The sequence below is a fragment of the Arachis hypogaea genome, chromosome 11 (genome assembly GCF_003086295.3).
Source record: "Arachis hypogaea cultivar Tifrunner chromosome 11, arahy.Tifrunner.gnm2.J5K5, whole genome shotgun sequence".
Taxonomy (NCBI): domain Eukaryota; kingdom Viridiplantae; phylum Streptophyta; class Magnoliopsida; order Fabales; family Fabaceae; genus Arachis; species Arachis hypogaea.
The window spans coordinates 20737460-20742573 of NC_092046.1; the positions used below are offsets into that span (position 1 = coordinate 20737460).

At 35.5% G+C, this 5114-nt stretch overlaps 1 non-coding gene across 1 annotated transcript; it reads left to right on the top strand.

Annotated features, from left to right (window-relative positions):
* The first annotated feature begins 301 nt into the window (after nt 1–301).
* LOC112725536 (small nucleolar RNA R71) lies at nt 302–409 on the top strand. Its single transcript, XR_003164638.1, has one exon. It is a non-coding gene; the product is annotated as a small nucleolar RNA R71 (small nucleolar RNA).
* The last annotated feature ends 4705 nt before the right edge of the window (nt 410–5114 follow it).

Sequence of the window (5114 nt, forward strand, 5' to 3'; positions counted from 1 at the left end):
CTTGCATTCCATGCAGACTCTGAGAAATCATATTGACTTGCTGAGTCAATATTTTATTCTGAGCCAATATGGCATTCAGAGTATCAACCTCAAGAACTCCCTTCTTCATAGGCGTCCCATTACTCACAGGATTCCTTTCAGAAGTGTACATGAACTGGTTATTAGCAACCATGTCAATGAGTTCTTGAGCTTCTGCAGGCGTTTTCTTTAGGTGAATGGATCCACCTGCAGAAGTGTCCAGTGACATCTTTGATAGCTCAGATAAACCATCATAGAATATATCCAGGATGGTCCATTCTGAAAGCATGTCAGAAGGACACTTTTTGGTCAACTGTTTGTATCTTTCCCAAGCTTCATAGAGAGATTCACCTTCTTTCTGTCTGAAGGTTTGAACATCAGCTCTAAGCTTGCTCAGCTTTTGAGGAGGAAAGTACTTGGCTAAGAAAGCCGTGACCAGCTTATCCCAAGAGTTCAGGCTGTCTTTGGGTTGAGAATCCAACCACAATCTAGCTCTGTCTCTTACAGCAAAAGGGAAAAGCATGAGCCTGTAGACTTCAGGATCTACTCCATTAGTCTTAACAGTATCACATATTTGCAAGAATTCAGTTAAGAACTGAAAAGGATCTTCAGATGGAAGTCCATGAAACTTGCAGTTCTGCTGCATCAGAGAAACTAACTGAGGTTTCAGCTCAAAGTTGTTTGCTCCAATGGCAGGAATGGAGATGCTTCTTCCATGTAAATTGGAATTAGGTGCAGTGAAGTCACCAAGCATCTTCCTTATATTATTATTATTTTCGGCTGCCATCTCCTCTGCCTGTTCGAAAATTTCTGAAAGGTTATCTCTGGATTGTTGTATTTTAGCTTCTCTTAATTTTCTCTTCAGAGTCCTTTCAGGTTCTGGATCTGCTTCCACAAGAATGTTCTTATCCTTGCTCCTACTCATATGACAAGGAAGAATGGACAGGAAAATGATAATAATAATAGAGATCCTTTATACCACAGTATAGGGATCCCTTTGTGAGTGGAAGAGAAGGGGGAGACAAAGAATGTGATGTAAAGGAAGAAATGCAACTGTACGAATGGAAGAGATGTGAGATGAGATGTTAGGATATGAATGAATAAATAGAATAGGATGGGGGAGGGATAATTTTCGAAAATTATTTTGAAAAAGAGTTAGTGATTTTTGCAAATGGTTTTTGAAAAATTGTTAGTAATTTTCGAAAATTGAGTTTTAAAAATTAAAATAATTAATAAATTAAAAAGAAATTTTGAAAAAGGGGAGAGATATTTTCGAAAAATGAGAGAGAGAGAGTTAGTTAGGTGGTTTTGAAAAAGTTAAGAAACAAACAAAAAGTTAGTTAGTTAGTTGAAACAACTTTTGAAAGGATAGGAAGTTAGGAAGTTAGAAAAGATATTTTGAAAAGATATTTTTGAAAAAGATAAGATAAGAAGATATTTTTGAAAAGATATGATTGAAATTAGTTTTGAAAAAGATTTGATTTTTAAAATCACAATTAATGACTTGATTCATAAGAAATCACAATATATGATTCTAGAACTTAAAGTTTGAATCTTTCTTAACAAGCAAGTAACAAACTTCAAATTTTTGAATCAAAACATTAATTGATTATGTTATTTTCGAAAATTTGTGAAAAAGATTAAGAAAAAGATTTTTGAAAAATATTTTTTTGAATTTTCGAAAATAACTAAGAATTTTGAAAAAGATTTGATTTTTGAAAAAGATTTTGAAAAAGATAAGATTTTCAAATTGAAAATTTGATTTGACTCATAAGAAACAACTTGATTTTAAAAATTTTTGAAAAAGTCAATCCAAATTTTCGAATTTGATGAGAGAAAAAGGGGAAGATATTTTTTTGATTTTTGAAATTTTTATGAAAAACATGAAAACTATGCAATGCATGAAATTTTTAGATCAAAACAATGAATGCATGCAAGAATGCTATGAATGTTAAGATGAACACCAAGAACACTATGAATGTCAAGATGAACATCATAGACACAATTTTGAAAAATTTTTAATGCAAAGAAATCATGCAGGCAAGGTTGTCAAACTCGCGAGTCTAGGTAAACTCGTGGAACTGACCTAGACTCGACTCGTAGACTCGTACGAGTTTATCTGTTATACATTTTTTATAAAAAAAATATATATATCATGTATAATATATATATTTACTCAGATATAGACATTCAAACATAACAATTTCAACATCAAAACACATAATAAATTAACATGATACTACAATTACAAGTTACAACAAGTATGTATCTAGTTCAACATAAAACACACAATCACACAATCAAAGCTTCATAAGAGTTAAGATACAACCAAAAAACAAAATAAAACAACAAAATAAAGTCTAAAACTCAAATCTCCAATATCTTCATCTTCCATGACATCAACATCATCATCTTCACCATCTTCATCAGATTCATCGTTTCTTTCAAGCTCAGGTTCAACACGGCCAACAAAATCAACATCATCATTCACATGTTGGTCTAGGAATACTAGGAAGTGAAGACCCTGTCCCTGCAACATTCTCAGACATTTTGTATTTTTATCCCTAAAAATCAACAACCCAAATAATAAATTCAGATTCAGATTATCCACTATTCCACTAACTAAATTCAGATTCAGTTGATAAATAATATTCAGATTTCAGCCTTCAATTGCCAAGTGATCCACTAACTAAATAACTAACAGTTTAACATTAACGTCTAACAACTAACAAGTCCACTAATCCAGAACCAATCAACCTAGTATTATCTATTGATATCAAATATCAGTAGTTTTGAAAAAAAAATTAATTAAACCAGACAACCAGTAAAGTAGTAAACCACACATTTTAGTTTTTTTTTATACATTACTAACTTATTAAAGCATGAAGCAACATCAGTTTAATTTTTTTTCCATCATATCAAATCTCATTAACCAATTCTGTGTATGATTTAAACTAAACTAAAATCAGAAAGTTTAATATCAGAAGTTCAGAACTAAAATTGCAGATTTCATACCAAATTAACAAAATTGTTAATATTTAAATTTGTTTAAAGAAATTACCTTGGAGAATAGGGGCAGAATGAAGCAGATCGGTAGTGCAGAATAGGGGCGACGAACAGGGGAGACGAACCGCGAACGCAGTGAAGCAGAAGGGGGATGAACAAAGTGGAAGTAGATCGCAGACCAGGGGCGACGGCCGACGAACGCAGAACAGGGGCGATGAACAGCGTGCCGTGAATCGTCGAGTTCTCCGACGTGGCTGGTGGGCTAGTGTCGGCGATGTAGCACGAGGAACCTTCACCAGCTCAGCCTTCAGCTTAACCGAGGAAGTGAGGACATGAACGATGGGGGGTGGTGGGCTGGTGGGCGGTGTCGGCGATGTACCACAACTGACGACTCCACCAGGAAAACTGGTTAGGCGAGGCAACAGGCGAAGGATCCGTCCGGCCTCTGGCGTGGTGGTGCAGACAATGGTGGATGGTGGTGGTGGCGATTCGGCGAACGTTGGAGAAGAGAGTGACTGAGTGAGGGCTTGGAGTAGTGTGCGCCGTTTCAAATTAGGGTTACTGGGTTAGTGATGGGTAGCTGTAGTTGCTGGTTTTTTTTTTTCCCTCAAAACGACGCCGTTTTGGCGAAAATGAGAACCGAATTCAAACTCGCTGACTCGCTCTCAAACTCGCGAGTTTAAGCGATTCTGTCCGAGTTTAGCCGAGTCTACCCGAGTCTACCCAGAAACGAGTTTGTATCCGAGTTAACTCGATTCCACTATCTAAATTCGTAAACTCGTACGAGTTTACGAGTTAACTCGCGAGTTTGACAAACATGCATGCAGGACACCAAACTTAGAATTCTTTAATGCTTACGCACTAAGAATTCAAGAATACATATGATAAACATGAAAAGACATAAAACAAAAAATCATCAAGATCAAACAAGAAGACTTACCAAGAACAACTTGAAGATCATGAAGAACACTATGAATGCATGATATTTTCGAAAAAATGCAAGATGCATATGCAAGTGACACCAAACTTATGATATGACTCAAGACTCAAACAAGAAACAAAAAAATATTTTTTGATTTTTATGATTTTCTAATTTTTTTTTATTTTTTTTTTTCGAAAATTATATGAAAAAAAAGAAAAAAATAAGGATTCCAAAATTTTTAATATGAATTCCAGGAATCATGCCATGTTAGTCTAAAGCTTCAGTCCAGGAATTAGACATGGCTCACTAGCCAGCCAAGCTTTCAAAGAAAGCTCCAGTCCAAAACACTAGACATGGCCAATGGCCAGCCAAACTTCAGCAGATATGGATACTTTTCATGTATAGAACAACTAAGTGTGTGAGAATCTCTTCATTTGTGATGGTAAGTTGAAACCCCAGTCCAAAAATTAGACATGGCTTACAGCCAGCCAGGATTCAACAAATCATCATGAAACACTAGAATTCATTCTTAAAAATTTTGAATAAAATTTTTTTGAAAACATTTTTATTTTTTTTTTCGAAAACATATGAGAGATTTTTGAAAATATTTTTGAAAGATTTTTGAAAATAAAATAAAAAGAAAATTACCTAATCTGAGCAACAAGATGAACCGTCAGTTGCCCAAACTCGAACAATTCCCCGGCAACGGCGCCAAAAACTTGGTGCACGAAATTGTGATACATATCCATGGCTTCAAAGGCCTGGTGCTCTGATCTAGTTTTATTGTCTGTCACAACTTCGATACAACTAACCAGCAAGTGCACTGGGTCGCCCAAGTAATACCTTACATGAGTAAGGGTCGAATCCCACGGAGATTGTTGGTATGAAGCAAGCAATGGTCACCTTGTAAATCTCAGTCAGGCAGATATAAAGTGATAATGGTGTTTTCGAATTTTAATTAATAAAAGAGGGATAGAGATACTTATGTAATTCATTGGTAGGATTTTCAGATAAGCGAATGGAGATGCTTTTCGTTCCTCTGAACCTCTGCTTTCCTGCTATCTTCATCCAGTCAGTCTTACTCTTTTCCATGGCTGGCTTTATGTGATACATCACCACTGTCAATGGCTACTTTCGGTCATCTCTCGGGAAAATGATCCAATGCCCT